The 20,016-nt window shown below is 36.3% G+C and overlaps 1 pseudogene; it reads right to left on the bottom strand.

The window, feature by feature from the left end:
* The window catches only part of LOC149180558 (protein CLMP1-like), a 91,836-nt pseudogene extending 72,408 nt beyond the window's left edge, over positions 1-19,428 (bottom strand).
* Positions 19,429-20,016: the final 588 nt, after the last annotated feature.

Genomic DNA, 20,016 nt, shown 5'->3' with positions numbered 1-20,016 from the left:
AATGAAAGCTCTTAATCTTAGATTTGCTAAAGGATCTGAAACTTTAGATGATTATCAAAGTGTAGCGTTCTCCTCTAATCAAGACATTCTTGGGTATACTAAAGAAACATCTCAAGCACAGAAGCCATCTACCTCCAAAAGTTATCTTGAAGCTGCAAGGAGAAGTGAACAGGTTGACAATCGACAGAAAAGGCACAATGAAGATCACCAGGTAAATTAGGGACGATTTACTTCAAGAATGAACAGAAATCACCAAGTAAATCGAGGGCAATCTACTTCAAGGATGAACAAAAGCTAAAACCAACCACATGTAAATAATTCTCAATTTACCTCAAGAATAAATGGCTATTACAATGGAAGGTTTGATGATTGCAGGAATTTCTTCAATGGCCAATGTTTCTCCTGTCATAAATTTGGACATAAAGCATCTCAATGCGTTGCCTACAAGACCATCATGACCAGAGAAGCACGAAATCAAAGGAGTGTGACTGGAATCATGAAAAGAACCTACAATAACTTTTCTGCTCTTGAAAATGAAATATAATGTTCTATCTGTAACAACTTTGGTCATGAAGATTCTGAATGCAGGAGTAGGTTTCGGCAAACAACTCAGAAGGAGCAAGCTTCATTGAGCCACAAAACATGGAGGAAGAAAGAATTGCAACCAGAAATATGTGGCATAGCCTTATATGCGGAAGAGCAGGAAACTCAGTGGTACATCGACAGTGGATGCTCGAAACGTATGACAGGTGATAAAGAAAAACTTCAATCATATAATTCCTTAGAAAAGGAAAAGAAGGTCTCATTTGGAAATGAAACCCCTGAATTCATAAAAGGTAAAGGTTATGTTCTTTTGAAAGAAGAGGTCAAATTTGGGAATGTTATGTATGTTGATGGCTTAACACATAATCTATTAAGTGTCAGTCAAATGTGTGATCAAGGAAATGAGGTAATATTTCGATCAAATGGATGTATTGTTCGTGAGCTTGATACAGGAGAAACAATGATCAAAGGCATAAGAACTCCAAATAATTTATACATACTCAAGGGAGGACAACAACAATGCTATCTTAACAAGATTGATGAACACTGACTATGGCACAGAAGATTGGGGCATCTAAGCTTCTCTCAGATAAGGAAAGCATGTAAATATCAGGCAGTTTGTGATGTTCCTGACATTAGAATTCCAGACAATACAATATGCAAATCATGTCAGTTTGGTAAGAAAACCACAAATAATTTCCCTGAGAAGGAAGGATCAGTTAGCAGGCCACTTGAACTTGTCCATACTGATGTATGTGGTCCATCTAGGAAAAGGTCACCTCGAGGAGAAGAATACTTTATATTGTTCATTGACGAATTTTCCAGGATGTGTTGTTTATGACTTATGAAGCATAAAGACGAAGCTTTTGAAAAGTTCAAAGCATTCAAAGCCTTGGTTGAAAATGAATCAAATCGCAGAATCAAATTCCTTAGGTTTGATAGAGGTAAGGAATTTACCTCGGATGAATTTTTCAATTTTTGTGAAGAACATGGAATAAGAAGGGAATTCTCTACTGCAAGGACTCCTCAGCAAAATGGAGTAGTGGAAAGGATGAAAAGAACGGTTCAACAAATGGCTCGTGCTATGCTTGATGAGTCTGGAACTCCCGCAACCTTCTGGGGTGAAGCTGCATTTGTTGTAGTTACTATTCTCAACAAGACAAGTGTCTAGGTAAACAACACTCAGACTCCTCATGAACTTTGGTATGGTAAGACTCCCACGGTAAAATACTTCAAAATTTTTGGAAGCAAATGCTACATCAAAAAGACTGATGAAGGCATTCTTCTTGGTTACTCTCCCCACAACAAAGCATATAAGTGTTACAATAAAAGACTTGGAAAAATTGTTGAAAGTATTGATTTAGTGGTTGATGAAGAAGGAAACATTCCAAGGCAAGTAAAATCTGAAGATTTCGAAGAAGATGAGGACTATCCTTCAACAACAAATTAGACACATAATGAAGAAGAAATCCATGAGGCACGAGAAGAACAGATAAGGATAGAAGAAAAGACTCCATCCAGGTATGTTCAGAAGAATCATCCAAAAACTCAAATTTTGGGGCAGAAAGAGGTAGGTGTACAAACAAGAAGAACTATTTTAGAAGCTTCAAGCTACCTAGCATTGCTCTCCTCCACTGAAACACAAAATGTAAGTGAAGCATGCAAAGATGAATGCTGGGTCAAGGCCATGAATGAAGAACTGGAGCAGATTGAAAAGAATAACACTTGGAAGTTGGTTCTTAGACCAAACAATAAAAATGTAATAGGCACAAAATGGACATTCAAAAACAAACTGAATGAAAATGGAGATGTTATTAGAAACAAGGCAAGACTGGTTTGTAAAGGGTATGCAACAAGAAGGCATAGACTTTGAAGAAACTTTTGCACCAGTTTCCAGACTTGAGGCCATAAGAATGTTCCTTGCTCTTTCTAGCTTTCAGAGGTTCAAATTATTTCAAATGGATGTGAAGTCTGCTTTTCTAAATGGAGACTTGGATGAAGAAGTGTATATTGAGCAACCAGATGGGTTTATCCTTGGAAATGATCCAAAACTTGTATGTAAACTCAAAAAGGCTCTCTATGGCCTTAAACAGGATCCAAGGGCTTGGTATTATCATTTGGATAAGTATATTCATGAACAAGGTTTTACAAAAGGATCAACAGACAACAATCTATATATAAAAATTGACAATGATAAGTTGCTAATACTTGTTCTATATGTTGATGATATCATATTTGGTAGCAACGAAGAAGTCATGAGTCAAAATTTTGCTTTGCTGATGCAGAAAGAGTTTGAAATGTCATTGCTTGGTGAGTTGACATATTTTCTTGGTTTACAAGTCCAACAAAACAAAGACGGTATCTTTTTGTCACAAACCAAGTACCTCAAGGAGATTTTGAAGAAATATGGCATGGAAGACTCAAAACAAGTATGTACCCCTATGGTAATAGGATGCAGCCTCAGCGCAAATGACGAATCAGCAGCAGTGCATCAACCAAACTATAGATCCATGATTGGTAGTCTGCTCTATCTAATAGGTACCTGACCAGACATTATGCATGCAGTGGGAATAGTTGGAAGGTTTCAGGCAAATCCAAAGGAAACTCATCTTCAGGCAGTTAAGAGAATTTTCAAGTATCTTCAAGGAACTCAAAACTATGGCTTATGGTATCATAGAAGTACAAATATCACACTTCATGCATATACAGATGCAGATTGGGCAGGAAGTGTGGATGACAGAAAATGCACTAGTGGTGGTGCATTCTTCATGGGTCCTAGATTAGTATCTTGGTTCAGCAAGAAACAGAGTTCAATTGCATTATCTACCACTGAAGCAGAATATGTAGCTGCTGCATCTTGCTGCACACAACTCCTTTGGATGATGCAAACATTGTCAGACATGAAAATCACTTGTAATCCACCTATCCCCATTTTTTGTGATAATACAAGTGCAATCAGTATTTCAAAGAATCCTGTCATGCATTCAAAGACCAAGCAGATACTTATCAAATATCATTTTCTCTGGGAACAAGTGCTTGAACAAAAGGTCAAATTAGAGTATGTTCCCTCCAAGGAACAAGTTGCTGATATACTCAGCAAACCACTGCCCAGGGAAACATTTGAATACCTCAGACAGAAGCTGGGAGTAGTCGATGCATCATCTTGCTGTTGAAATTTGTTTGTTTCAGAGAAAAGTGGGTGTACGCGAGTTTCATGAGGAGGATCCGCGTACATACATCAGTTTATGTGGGTACAGTCGTGTATATGATGGTTTGAAGACAAACTAAGGGCCAAGCTCAGGATGAAAGGAGTCTGATATGGGTCTGACAGAGACCATCTGGCACAGGTTTAGGGGGAGTATATATATTCTTCTAATAATGCATTATTGGCATTATCCAAGAAGATTTTGGTTCAATATCACAGTGTTTTGGTTTCAGGGGGAACAAGTGCAGAAGGAGAACATGGTTGTTGGTTTGAATGATGATTGAAAAATGTTGTTGATGATAGTTGTTGATAACTATCATAGTCTGGTTATAGATATTTTGTCTCTATGTCATGTATTTCTTTTCTTATCAAGGTCATGTAACGACCTTCTTTGATTTCCCCACTATGCCTTGGATGGTTGATGTAATGTTCTTATTTTATCTTGTGTAAAATTTTGGTGTATCCCCACTTGGTTGGGTGGATGAGTCAATATTGGTATATCCCCACTTGGTTGGGAAATGTATGTTTGTATGAGTCTTTGGTGATAGGAAGGTTTCTTATGATGTATAAAGTCATGGTCTTTCTTATAGATCATTTTTCTGCAGACCTTGCCTACAGTTAGGGGGAGCATGCACAACATAACAGAGCAGAGATTTCAGCATGTACTTAGGGGGAGCATACCCCTTTTCCCTTGATGTAAAAGGAGGAGAATGACTTTGAATGATTTGGTGTTGCCATCAAGTCCAAAGGGGGAGATTGTTGGCATTATGACTCAGGTTTGGCACTATGGCATAGGTGTTGTCCTTGATGGCAACTCACTTAGATGTCAGATCACTGTTCAGGCTCTCAGAATGAAAGAAAAGAGGTATACACTTGTTTACTTTGACGAAGACGCATATACACGCGGTATTTTCGATCAAAAGTCACATATGGGTATGCACGCACTTTCATGCATGGAAAAGCGCATACATGTGCGAAATCTTATTTGTAGGACCATGGTATTTGCACCTATGGATTTTGGACCTTGGTATTGCGTATGAAGTATTAAACCCAGGTTTTGGGTCCCTAGTATAGATTCTTTATGGTTTTGGACCATGGTATTGTAAGGCCTAATACTATAAAAGGGGAAGGAGATCATTAGGCATGGACAATTTTTGAAAGGAAGAATTGATTATCTTATGAAGAGCAAAATATGGAATACTGGTGATTGGTTTATGGTGCATAGCCAAATCTGAATCAAGGAGGAGGAACCTAAGCACAAGAAGATGGATAAGTACTATTTATGGGTCAAGATCTTTAGGCTTGAATAATAGTATCTTTGTGTGATTTTGATCTATTATTTTGGCGCATGACTTGATCTATAAATCTGATAATCTGGATATAAATAATGTCTGAATAAGTGAAAAGGATGAATTATCTTTTATAGATCTGTACGCAGGTTAAGCGAAGCAAAGGTGCGTATACACGTTGGTTCTCTGAATGAAAATAGCGTATACGTAGGTTGGCTTTGATTCAGAAGCATATGCATGTAGGTGGTACACATTGAAGTAGCGTACATCTCTTGAATATATGTTTTCGCTACTTCTGTTTATTGCTGCAGTGTTCTGGGTTCAGAATTGGTGTCTGGTAACTGTTACTATTTTCTGGGTACAAGATTCAAAGAAATGATTATTTGATTCAGTTTGTTTGGTGCAAAGGAGATTGGTTGATGCAGATATACATGATGTTTGATTGATGCTATTCATGGATCCAGTCTGAAAATTTATGAAATGTGGTCCCTAGAAGAAAAGAGAAGGTTGTAGCCTTCTGTAAGTGAGCACCTACGTACTAGTACCTCATCTAGTACAAGAGCTAAGGGGGTTGTAGCTCCCTTCCAGGAGAAGCTGGAGAATGAGAGAAGGTTGTAGCCTTCTGCAGGTAGCAGCCTGCATACTAGTATAAGACTGCACCAGTATAGAAACATTGTAAAAAAGAAGTTTCTAATTAAAAGAAGATAGAGACGAATTGCAGCAGGTGGTTTTCACCCACATTAGGTTTCCACCTTGTATCTTGTGTTCTCATGTGTGATTGCCTGTTCTGTTTTACTATTCCTAGATACTGTTCATATGGTTTGATGCACAAATTAATGATCAACATCTGAAGAATAATTTAAATTACAAGTCTGCTTATATACGCTTGTTTCCTTAACTGAAGTTGCGTACATACGCGGTATTTACTAACTGAAGTAGCGTATGCAAATCTAATTGTGAAATGAAAAATAATTGACCTGATAATACTGATTCACCTTGCCTACAGTCAGGGGGAGCATGGACAGCACAGCAGAGCCGAGATTTCAGCATGTACTTAGGGGGAGCATAACCCTTTTCCCTTGATGTCAAAGGGGGAGAATGACTTTGAATGATTTGGGGTTGCCATCAAGTCCAAAGGGGGAGATTATTGGCATTATGAGTCAGGTTTGGCACTATGGAAGAGGTGTTGTCCTTGATGACAACTCACTCAGATGGCAGATCACTGTTCAGGCTCTCAAAATGAAAGAAAAGAGGTATACGCTTGTTTCCTTTGACGAAGATGCGTATAAACGCGGTATTTCCGATCAAAAGTCGCATATGCGTATGCACGCACTTTCATGCACGGAAAAGTGCGTACATGTGGGAAAGCTTATTTGTAGGACCATGGTATTTGGACCTATGGTTTTGGACCTTGGTATTGCGTATGAAGTATTGAACCCAGATTTTGGGTCCCTAGTATAGATTCTTTATGGTTTTGGACCATGGTATTGTAAGGCATAAGACTATAAAAGGGGAAGGAGATCATTAGGCATGGAAAATTTTTGAAAGGAAGGATTGAATATCTTATGAAGAGAAAAATATGGAATACTGGTGATTGGTTTATGGTGCATAGCTGAATCTAAATCAAGGAGGAGGAACCTGAGCGCAAGAAGATGGATAAGTGCTATTGATGGGTCAATATCTTAAGGCTTGAATAGTAGTATCTTTGTGTGTTTTTGATCTATTATTTTGGCGAATGACTTGATCTATAAATCTAATAATATGGATATAACTAATGTCTAAATAAGTGAAAAGGATGAATTATCTTTTATAGATCTATACGCAAGTTAAGCGAAGCAAAGGCGCGTATACATGTTGGTTCTGTGAATGAAAATAACGTATACGTAGGTTGGATTTGATTCAGAAGCATATGCATGTAGGTGGTACACATTGAAGTAGCGTATGTCTCTTAAATATATGTTTTAGCTACTTCTGTTTATTTCTGCAGTGTTCTGGGTTCAGAATGGTGTCTGGTTATTGTTACTATTTTCTGGGTATAACATTCAGAGAAATGATTATTTGATTCAGTTTGTTTGGTGCAAAGGAGATTGGTTGATGCAGATATACATGACGTTTGATTGATGCTATTCATGGATCCAGTCTGAAAATTTATGAAACGTGGTCCCTGGAAGAAAAGAGAAGGTTGTAGCCTTCTGTAGGTCAGCACGTACGTACTAGTACCTCAGCTAGTACAAGAGCTAAGGGGGTTGTAGCTCCCTTCTAGGAGAAGCTGGAGAATGAGAGAAGGTTGTAGCCTTCTGCAGGTAGCAGCCTGTGTACTGGTATAAGATTGCACCAGTATAGAAACATTGTAAAAACAAGTTTCTAATTAAAAGAAGATAGAGAGGAATTGCAGCAGGTGGTTTTCACCCACATTGGGTTTCCACCTTATATGTTGTGTTCTCATGTGTGATTGCCTATTCTATTTTAGTGTTCCTGGTTACTATTCATATGGTTTGATGCACAGATTAATGATTTAAATCTAAAGAATAATTTAAATTACAAGTCTGCTTATATACACTTGTTTCCTTAACTGAAGTTGCGTACATACGCGGTATTTACTAACTGAAGTGGCGTATACAAATCTAATTGTGAAATGAAAAGTAATTGACCTGATAATACTGATTCACCTTGCCTACAGTCAGGGGGAGCATGGAAAACACAACAGAGCAGAGATTTCAGCATGTACTTAGAGGGAGCATAACCCTTTGCCCTTGATGTCAAAGGGGGAGAATGACTTTGAATGATTTGGGGTTGCCATCAAGTCCAAAGGGGGAGATTGTTGGCATTATGACTCAGGTTTGGCACTATGGCATAGGTGTTGTCCTTGATGGCAACTCACTCAGATGGCAGATCACTGTTCAGGCTCTCAGAATGAAAGAAAAGAGGTATACACTTGTTTCCTTTGACGAAGACGCGTATACACGCGGTATTGTCGATCAAAAGTCGCGTATGCGTATGCACACACTTTCATGCACGGAAAAGCGCATACATGTGGGAAAGATTATTTGTAGGACCATGGTATTTGGACCTATGGTTTTGGACCTTGGTATTGCGTATGAAGTATTGAACCCAGGTTTTGGGTCCCTAGTATAGATTCTTTATGGTTTTGGACCATGGTATTGTAAGGCCTAAGACTATAAAAGGGGAAGGAGATCATTAGGCATGGAAAATTTTTGAAAGGAAGGATTGAATATCTTATGAAGAGCAAAATATGGAATACTGGTGATTGGTTTATGGTGCATAGCTGAATCTAAATCAAGGAGGAGGAACCTGAGCACAAGAAGATGGATAAGTGCTATTGATGGGTCAAGATCTTAAGGCTTGAATAGTAGTATCTTTGTGTGATTTTGATCTATTATTTTGGTGCATGACTTGATCTATAAATCTGATAATATGGATATAACTAATGTCTGAATAAGTGAAAAGGATGAATTATCTTTTATAGATCTGTACGTATGTTAAGTGAAGGAAACGCGTGTATACACGTTGGTTCTGTGAATGAAAATAGCGTATACGCAGGTTGGCTTTGATTCAGAAGCATATGCATGTAGGTGGTACACATTGAAGTAGCGTACGTCTCTTGAATATATGTTTTAGCTACTTCTATTTATTGCTATAGTGTTCTGGGTTCAGAATTGGTGTCTCGTTACTGTTACTATTTTCTGGGTACAACATTCAGAGAAGTGATTATTTGATTCAGTTTGTTTGGTGCAAAGGAGATTGGTTGATGCAGATATACATGACGTTTGATTGATGCCATTCATGGATCTAGTCTGAAAATTTATGAAACGTGGTCCCTGGAAGAAAAGAGAAGGTTGTAGCCTTCTGTAGGTCAGCACCTATGTACTAGTACCTCAGCTAGTAGAAGAGCTAAGGGGGTTGTAGCTCCCTTCTAGGAGAAGCTAGAGAATGAGAGAAGGTTGTAGCCTTCTGCAAGTATCAGCCTGCGTACTGGTATAAGAATGCACCAGTATAGAAACATGGTAAAAAGAAGTTTCTAATTAAAAGAAGATAGATATGAATTGCAGTAGGTGGTTTTCACCCACATTGGGTTTCCACCTTATATCTTGTGTTCTTATGTGTGATTGCATGTTCTGTTTTACTGTTCCTGGTTACTGTTCATATGGTTTGATGCATAGATTAATGAACAACATCTGAAGAATAATTTAAATTACAAGTCTTCTTATATACGCTTTTTTCCTTAATTGAAGTTGCGTACATACGTGGTATTTACTAACTAAAGTAGCGTATACAAATCTAATTTAGAAATGAAATATAATTGACCTAATAATACTGATTCACTGCCACCCCCCCCCTCCCCTCTCAGTATTATTTCCAACATAATGGATGTAAGTTTATTCTACTTAAAATGTAGTAACATGGTTTACTGTAGGCATTGAGATCAGAATATAAGGATGAAACATAAAAGATTCTATGTTCATGATTACAAGAAATTTTAATTTCATGTAACAAAGTTTGAGGAAGGTCTAGTATTTGCATCTTTAAATTTTCTTGCATCACTCGAGCCCTTTGAATAATTTGGGCATGGAAGATTCCATTACACAAACAATCAACCACTAAGAAAAAGGTGAAAAGAAAAAATAAAATTTCATGCATTGCGACCCTAGAAAAGTTAGGGAGGAGCAAACTTATCTCTACAATAAGGACATGAAAAATTCTTACTTGTCCATTGCATTTTGATGAATTGTTGGCCACAATCAAGGTCATTAAACCCTTTGTACAATAATGAAATTCAAAATTCTTGTGCATTGTCTTTTGATGAACTATTGGTTGCAATAAGATCTGCATTATTCTGATCATTAAACCCTCAACTCTAGATGAAATTTATGATTTGATCATATAAACCCTCAAAATTATTTATTCGTAAGAACAAAAATCGGCTTTAGTAAAAACGAATGAAGATCTGCATTATCATGATTATTAAACCCTCAACTCTAGATGAAATTTATGATTTGATCATATAAACCCTTGAAATTATTTACCCATAAGAAAAAAAATCATCTTTAGTAAAAAGTAAGACCGTCGAAATTATTTACCGATAAGAACAAAAATCATCTTTAGTAAAAAGGAAGAATTCTCCAGAGTCCAAATTCATAACCATGTATAAATGGAAAAAATCTCCAGGCCCAATGACCTTGCCCTTCCTCCATCTAATCATTGATGTTCTCCTAAGGCGTTTCCCATGAAAACTCCATCTGGGGTTTGAATCCCATGAAATCCACATATCACATTGATGGTCTTCCTTCTTCTAACATTTTCACACATATATCAACAAGGTAGAGAAAAATGCAGTGCTACAATGTGATGTTGTAATCTATGAATATTTTATTTGAAACCAACACTAAACTGGAAATGAAAAAGAAAGAAATATTTATAATATAAAATAAAATATATAAATTGCAATTGGGTTAAATGATTTATTTTTAATAAGGATTTGGTATTTTTGCCTCCCATGAAAACTCCATCTAGGGTTTGAATCCCTTGAAATCCACATATCAAGTTGATGGTCTTCCTTCTTCTAAAATTTTCACGCATATATCAACAAGGTAGAGAAAAATGTTGTGCTACAATGTGATGTTGTAATCTATGAATATTTTATTTGAACTCAACACTAAACTGGAAATGAAAAAGAAAATAGATATTTATAATATAAAATAAAATATATAAATTGCAATTGGGTTAAATGATTTATTTTTAATAATAGTTTGCTATTTTTGCCTAGGACGCTAAATTAAAAAGAAGAAGTTAAAATTGATATTTGGATGAGTGTAAAAATTTAAATACGGCCTCAATTAATAATGAAAAGTTAAATTAATAAAAATATTAAAATTCAATTTATTATATTTTGATTATGTTATTAACTTGTGAATAGGTTTTGTTACAATACCATGGGCCCATACCATGGCTTATCAATACTACAAGCCCAAAAACCATAACTCATTTCACAACCAAAATATTTTATAACAATATGCCAAGATCCTTAACTGTGGATATTCACCCCCACATTATGGTAGATATTATTAACTTGTAAAAATAGACTTTGTTACAATACCATGGGTTGATACCATGGATTATCAATACCACATGCCCAAAAACCTAAATTATTTCACAATCAAAATATTTTATAACAATATGAAAAGATTGTTAACCATGGATATTCACCCTCACTTTATCATGGATATTAACTTGTAAATCGTCTTTGTTACAATACCATGGGTTGATACCATGGCTTATCAATACCACATGACAAAAAACCATAACCTATTTCATAGCAAAAATATTTTATTTTAATTTAATTGAATCTAAAAGGGAAAATGTTACAATTTGAGATATATCTAAACCCTCTATCCCCACCACTACTAAAAATATTTCTATATAAATTAAATTAAGGTTTTAATAAAATTAAGTTAAAATGGATCTATGTCGGTTCTATATATATATATATATATATATATATATATATATGTAGAACTCGCATATATCCATCTTAGTTAAGGATCCAAGGGATGAGAGCAAGAAAATTGACTAATTATAATAGATTAAATATAGTGCATGATTTTTTAAAAGTTTTTCATTATTTTATTTCTTTGACATGATTGATCTAAAATATAGGTTTAGTATTTTACAACCAATTATGTTTTTTTAATTTAGATAATGTCTTAAACACAATAAAATGTGATCAAATTTAAGAGAGAGTTAGGGAGGGGCCAGAGAGAGGGAGGGTGTTATAGATCCATTTTGGCACATCAACCCCAACCTACAGATCAATACTATTAGGGCCCATCAAACCCTAATTCAGTTGTTACATGCCCTAAAGAAGTCAAACATCAGAATGCCTAGCTTTCCAAGAAGTTCCATGACTGAAATAATCCAAAAACTGCCTCTAAGAAGATCTGTGCAGGAAGGCCTTCATTAGGGTGCCCTGTAGTGTAGTCTAGTACACTACTAGGGTGCGATGCAACGCACTTAAGCCCTCTTTGGCCTGGGCTGGGCGAATTTGAGCGAAATTGCATTGGGGTTTGGGAATATTCTTATCCATTAGATGCATCTAGAAGTTTCCCAAGTTTATCTACTCCTTTGGGCTTGAATTTTGATGAGGAATGGAGTTAAGGAACATCAATCCCTTTATCCCTTCCTCCATGGAACTAAATTTTAGGTTTGGGAGGGGATTCATTATCACCATTTATTGCATAACTTCCTTCATTCACCTATACAAAGACCACTCATCTAAGTGATTAGGGGCTGGCTTGGCTGGAAATCAGTGAATTATAGGGAGATGCTATTAGTATGATACTTGAGTTGATTTCAAGTATTGTAATGATGTCAAAATGTCTTGCTTGTTATGAGGAGAGGATGGGATTGAATTGGAGGAGTGATACTGATTCAAGAAAATTAGGTTGTAACTCTTCCTTTTACTAATAAAGTGTTCAAAGCTTTTTCCATATGTTTGTATTTCCATTGATGCTTTCATATGTGTACAATGAACTTGATTCCATTCTATGTTTAATCAATAGATCATTATCATATTCTTTGATCGGTTTTTGTGTTCTGTTTGTGTGCAGGTACTTTTCAAGCGGATTAAGTACAAAAAGAAGTGACAGAATTGGTCAAGGGAGGTAAGGAGTAAGTGAAATCTATAGGTAGGCTTCTTTACCTCTTATTTAATCTATTGGTCATAGAAAAGTAGAGAATGGTTTGCACTATTATTCTAGACTTAGCTACTAGTCTATCGGTTTAAGCATTTATCCGTAGACACTAAAAATTCCAAAAACAAAGGGAGATAGTGAAAAGGTTGGAGGGCAAAGAGAGTTATGGGGGGAGAGAGAGTGAGGTGGGAGAGAGGGAGAAAGAGGAAGGAAAAGAGGCAGAGATAGAGAGAGAGAGAGAGAGAGAGAGAGAGAAAGAGAGATATGGAGTTGGAGTGGGAGAGAGAGGGAGGAAAGAACAAAGACATAGAGAGATATAGGTGGAGAGAGAGAGGAGTGAGAAGGGAGAGATGGAGAGAGAGTGAGGGAGAGAGGAGAGGAGGGAAGAGAAAGAAGAGGAGAGGATAGAGATAGGGAGAGAAGGGGAAGGGAGAGAGATGGAGACATAGAGATGGAGAAGGACAGGAAGGGAGGGAGATAGTGATAGAGTTGGATGGAAGAGAGAGAGAGAGAGGGGGAAGAGTTAGAGGGAGGTGGGAGAAAGGGATAGTGAGGAAGGAAGATAGATGAGGAGAGAGAGATGGAATTGGAGGGGGCAGGAGGGGGAGGGAACAAGAAAAACATAGAGGGAGAATGTTGGAGAGAGAGAGGGGGAGACAAGGGAGTCAAGTAAAGAGAGAGTTAGGGAGAGAGGAGAGCGGGAGGGAATAGAGAGAAGGATATATATAGAGAAGGAGAGAAGAGGAAGAGAGAGATGAACATGGAAGATGAAGAGAGGGAGAGAGAGTGCGTGTATGTTTGGGGGTTGAGATAGAGAGAGGGAATAACAAAGAGACAAAAATACAAATATAGATATTATATAGTATTATATAACCAACCTAGATCCTTATTAACCCTATAACTATCAAGCGTTGAGAGGGATCCAATCTCTCGAGGTGCAAACATTTCCTCAAGTTTTGCACTAGAAAAAAATGTTTGCACCTCGAGAGATTTGATCCTTCTTAGATCTTGATAGATCCGGGGTTAGATGGATCTAGGTCGGTTAATATGAAATTAAAGTAGTTTTAATTTGATATTATAGTCTTAAAAATTAAAATTTCTCTTCAAATTGGAACTAGATCTAATTAGATTCAATGAATAGATTTTTTAAAAAATACATAATTTTTTTTTTTTATTAAAAACTATATTTTTAAAATTACAATTTATTAGAGATAAATAATGCAAAGTTGGCTCACCTATACACCAATGAGTATGAAGAAGTGTTTAAGGAAGGATAAAATGTCAATCAATATTTAACGACCTTTCAATCCCCTATCACTTGTAAGTTTAGATTGCTTGACACAACTAAGATCGCTAACATAAAAAACTGATTCATATTATTGTAGTACTTGTTAGGTAGTTGTATTTTTGTTCTTAGACTAAATTAGTCATTCATGTTGGTCATTTTTAGTTGTATTACTTATTAGTTAGTCACATATTTTAACCCGCAACTAAATTAATGATTGATATTAGTATTTTTTAGTTCGGTCACTTAAGATTGGTCATTTTTTGTAGTATTTCACTTGAAAAAGCTATGGTGACTAAGTTTTTTAGTCACCTAGTCACTAATTTCTCATTTTCTACTAGTGATAATTTGCATTGTATCTTCTTTTGTTTTCAGGAGAGCAACGCAGTATTGATGGTAAGAAGCTTGAATTGAAGAAAGAGAAGAACAATGGCACTGGAGAGACAAATGCAAAAAGAGGGAGAGAAGAGAACCACTCTAGTGATACCCTTAGAGCCGATATCCTGAATAAGACACACATAGAGACTAATGGTCAAGTCTTCATAGTTGGTCAATTCACTTGTGATGCATTGGAAAGAGAGTGATAAGGTTTTGAAGTGATAAAACAATATTTCATGTGTAAATTGTAATCCAACCAATATTAAGTTGGAAATTCATATTGTAATATTTGACATTTTATATAATAAATTTTATGTGGTTGAAATTATTTCTATTTGCACTTGATATTATTTAGTATTGTAATTAACATATGTAATTTTGCGTTTTCATATTAGATGAACATGCACATTGTATGACATTTTTTTTTAATTTAGTCACAAAATCATACTAATTAATTTATGTTGATTAATAATGAACACATAAAATCAATATAAAACTAATAAATTAGTAGTTTATATTGATTAATGATGAACACTAATAAAATGAATATATGACTGAATTAGTCGCTTATAATGATTATTAATGAAATTAAATGAAATGAATAGAAACTATTAAATTAGTCATTTATATAATGAATATGAAACTACCAAAAAAAGATAAACGAGCACTGCAAATGATAAATTTGTGATTACAAATAACGACTAAATTTTGCATATATACGACTACTAGTAGTTAATTTACAATATCTTATAACACGATCGAAATTTAGTCATATTTCTTTGGTCATTAATTGGTTTCAAATGATGACTAAAATTTGCATATATATGACTGTTAATAGATATTTTATAGTATCTTATAACACGACTAACATTTTGGTCATATTTATTTCATCATTAATTTGTTTTCTCGGGTAGTCATATAGTAATATATTTTGTTCTATATTTGGTCATTAATTGTGGCAATTAATGACTAAATTAATGACCAAATTAACGACTAAAGTAATAACCAAATTAATGAATAAATATACTACTAGACGATAAAATTGAGATAACCAATTAATGACTAAGCTAAAACGACTAAAAGTTGGTCGCATTATAAGAAAATGTAAATTAGCTACTATTGGTCACTGACTGAAAAATGATCGTTTATATGCAAATTTTAGTCGTTGTTTTAGTAACTAATTAGCCATTTTGTACTAGTGTTATCCCTAATTCTGCTCGAAACATTAACACTTGTCGGGGGGGTGGGTAGGGTGGATATTTTAGTCATGTTATAAGATACTGTAAATTAGCTACTAATAGTCATATATATGCAAAATTTAGTCATCATTTTAATAAAAATTTTATCATTTGCAGTAGTCATTTATCTGTTTTTGGTATTTTCATATTCATTATATAAATGAATAATTTAGTCATATATTCATTTTATTTGTGTTCATCATTAATTAATATAAACTACTAATTTAGTAGTTTTATATTGATTTTATGTGTTCATTATTAAGCAACATATATTAATTAGTATGATTTTGCGACTAAATTTTAAAAAGATATCATACAATGTGCATGTTTATCTAATATGATAACACAAAGTTACATATGTTAATTACAAGACTAAATAATGTCATGTGTGTTGGCTACTTGAATTGTTTATTGATTAAACAGTTAAGTACCACATTAATTTGTCAACCTGGGAAAGTCCTTTTATTTCAAAGGTGACCTCGTACTGTATGTACTTAATTCTAAAAGCATTAAAAGCTGTAGTATACACGATTCTGTTTCTGTCAAACTCCTTACTCTATGTTATAATAGTTACAGTATATTACAAAGATAAAATGAAAGCAGTTAACTAAGAATACAAATCTGAAAAGAAAAGTGATGGTTGCTCTGTTAGCAGAGGATCAGGACCCTATCCTCAAGGTAAGGATGTTCAGCACCTGCCCCTGTAACCAGATTGCTAATACACACTGCAATTCTAATTCACTGGTGAAGTATTTTTTTTTACAACATCAAGCAATTAACAAAACAGAGTATCAGCAAAAGGAAATTATCAGAGGTAATGCTACAGAATCCAAACAGAGTACTAGCAGAAAGGAAATTTCCAAACACACTCACACACTAATAGAAAATAAATGGGTGAATCTTGTGAAGAAGGTGGGCCCTGTCCCTCTCACAAGATTCCCCAGAACGCAAATGCTGATTAAATGCTCAGAACAACTTTTTATTCATCTGCCAAAATGTCCAGTTACAATAAAGATTCAGACTTGCTTTTGTTTTTCAAAATTTTCCTTACACTCTCCCCCTTCTAATGTAGATGTCTCCTCTTTATAGAGGAGACATCTATTACAATAGACTATCATCATTCATTCAGTTAAACCTTTTTGTCAAAAATAAGAAATCAATCCTTGTTACAGGATGCTATTACAACAGTGTGACGGTGTATTCTTTCTTAGGTCTCTTACTGTTACACAGCTGGTAACCGAACTTCAACCGTCTTCTTGGAATCCTCGTACTATCCTTTGCCGCTTCCTCATTGTTGCTGAATTAGTAAACTCATGTTGTTCCTGGTGTTTTAGCAACTGTAACTGTGTTTTACCCTTTCTGGACAGTTGCTGATCGTGCTGTGTCAGCATGGAACTCTGCCGATCTTCTGATAGTTGCTGTTTGTCATTTCCGGCATTCCAGTTGTTGCAAAATAACGTTTTCCCTGCTTTAGATAGTTGTTGTTGCTGGTGTTGCAGCAACTGCGTAGTTGCTGTTTCTGGTGTTGCAGCAACTGCGTAGTTGCTGTTTCTGGTGTTACAGCAACTATGAATTATAATTTCTGCAGACTTTAGACAGTTCAACGGTTACTTAGTAACTTGGTTAACTTTTCCAAAGATAATTATAAAGATAACATGAATATGTAATGAATAATTAAACATATAGTCATGCGGAGAGTTACTTCGTACCTTGGGATGATTAGGTCATTATGTAATCAAAGCTTTCAACTTATGGACTGAAAAAAGGGTAATATTATAGCAAAAATACAAGGTCAAAAATGGTCAATTTGGAGTCCTAACATCCCCCCCAACAGAAGGGATTGCATTTCCTCATGCAATGCTTACTCTGAATCTGAGTCGGAGTACTGGGATGAACAGTGTAAATTACTGAGACAGTAGCTATAGAAAGTGTTATCAAACTTGTCTCTGAACCCACAGACAGTCTGTAGTTGCCTCCATGCTGCTGCCTCTTCCTTTTTGGATAATCCAAACTGACCCTTGTATTGCTGACTAGATAACCATAAAAGTGGAAATTTAAATCTGTAGCCAATCCAATTTTCAGCACATTGTTCCGTATATCTAACATAGTAAGGTACCATTGAAATTGCTGCTTGTAAATTAGGTGGATTGTAGGGATGATACTCTTGCCTTTCCTTGGGACAGTTTTCCCAGAATAGGTTGTTGGCTTTAATAGCCAAAGGTGCCTTCGTTCTCACATAGTGTTGGCAATCTCGCAGGACCACTGCTTGTAGTTGCCTAATGTGATCAGTCATTCCAGGTTCACTTAACATTCTTTGGTGTTGTGCAATGAAAGTGGCTGCATTTTGAGGTTCAGCCCTAATCCAAAGGAGGCAGTTCTGTTCATTATGTTGTGCTGAGATGAAGGCGTTTTGCCAAGTGAGTTGGTTGGCTAGAAAGGAAATGAAAGCTCTGAGTTGTATGTCACCACAAAGAGGGAGTATATTCATTCTTTTGTCTTCAGACATGGCTTCGTTGTGGAGATAAAGCTCACACAACAAATTCTGATCATTTTTGGGTGCCTCTGCAAAGGTTTCAATAAATTGTTCTGATGTAATCACCCGATGAGGTCTACCATCTCTAACTGCCTTTATCTGTAAGAATGTTAGTCGTTCCCTTAAAAATGTTGCATAGTTGAAAGAGGGTTTCCTTGTGGCAAGTATTCTTTGAACCAACTCAAACATCTGGGACAGTCTAGCTTTTAGTTCCTTAATTTCTTTGTACTGAGCTCTAGACTGCTCAAGTGATTCCCAGTTCTTATATGCATAGTTGAACCAGATTCCCTTTTGCTGTTGGAATGCTTTGCCTTGTGACAACTCATATTCTCTCCACCATTTTCCTTTTAATTCTTGAAAACTAGCGGTCTCTATGCATGCATCACTGACAGAGGGAGATTCTATTTGTGTAAAAGCATCAACAAGAATTTTTTGCTCTGTGATAATTAGAGTAGGCCGGGGTGATTCGATGTCTTCTTTTCCATTTCCAGCTAATGTTTCTTCTTCTTGTTCTATAACAGTTTGGGTAGGCCAGGGTGACTTTATGTCTTCTTCTTCATTCCCTGCTGATTCCTGTGTAACTGCTTCTTCTTCTCGTTCCATAGCAATTTGGGTAGGCCAGGGTGACTTTATGTCTTCTTCTTCATTCCCTGCTGATTCCTGTGTTACAACAAGCCCTTCTAATTCTTTTACACTTTTTGGAGATCCTGCTGGTTCTTGTGTTATAGCAGGTTGCTCTGTTTCCACTTGTATAGTTTTTGGCAAACCTGCTGGTTCTTGTGTTGCAGCAGGTTGCTCTATTTGCTCCTGCACAGTTTGTGTTACAGCAAGTTCTTCTGTTTGCTCCTGCACAGTTTCTGGAGAACCTACTGGTTCTTGTGTTACAACAAGTTCTTCTGTTTGCTCCTGCACAATTTCTGAAGAACCTACTGGTTCTTGTGTTACAACAAGTTCTTTTGTTTGCTCCTGCACAGTTTCTGGAGAACCTACTGGTTCTTGTGTTACAACAAGTTCTTCTGTTTGCTCCTGCACAGTTTCTGGAGAGCCTGCTGGTTCTTGTTTTACATCAGGTTCTTCTGTTTCAGCGGAGGGTTGTGGTGGTTCTGTTTTTGCTTCTGCAGTTTGTGTAACAGCAGGTTCTTTCGTTTCAACCCCCACAGCAAAAGATTCTGGAATGACTTCAGTCATTGGTTCTGCAACTATCTTGTATCTTGCTTGAGTGTATATCTCACCATAGTTGGCGCACATGTATTCACTCTCTTTACTCTTCTCTGTTGCAGATGCTACCCGTGCTAAAATGTGTAGGCTACGTTCATTTTGATAGGCTTCCTTGACCCTTATTATTTCCTCCTGGTAATCCTAAATTTGGGATTTCAGAAATTCAATTTCTTCCTGCAGGGCAGATATGGTAGGCTGAGCTTGTGGAGCGGCAGGTTCTAGTGGAGGTAGAGGTTGTGTTTCAGCATTCATTTGATCACTTATACCCCCAATAGGTGGTTCTTGTGTGTCACCTGGTGGGGTAGTGGCTGTTTCTTGTGTTGCAGCCACTTGGCCAATATTACCTTGGGTGTCGGCAGTTAGTTCTTGTGTGACAGCTGCCTCAAAAGATAATGTCACGGCACTGTGAACACTCTGCATCTCAGCCCCCGAGGGTGAGGGAGAGGAGTTTCCAGGGCTGGTGGGAGTACGGGTTTGAAACATGATGGGTGGGGAGCTGGGGAGGGTGTGGCTAGGGGATTCAGCTATTACAGATGACCGAGTCCTTTGCTTGGGTAGAGAAGCAGGGAATTCAGAAATTTTTCTTTTCAGGCCACCTTTCTTTAAAATAGGGGCAAT

Source organism: Pinus tabuliformis, chromosome 3_2 (genome assembly GCF_031772625.1).
Source record: "Pinus tabuliformis cultivar Carrire ecotype Pingquan chromosome 3_2, CPIR1, whole genome shotgun sequence".
NCBI classification, from domain to species: domain Eukaryota; kingdom Viridiplantae; phylum Streptophyta; class Pinopsida; order Pinales; family Pinaceae; genus Pinus; species Pinus tabuliformis.
Note: the sequence above shows the minus strand (reverse complement) of the source record. Positions and strands in the feature narration are given on the sequence as shown.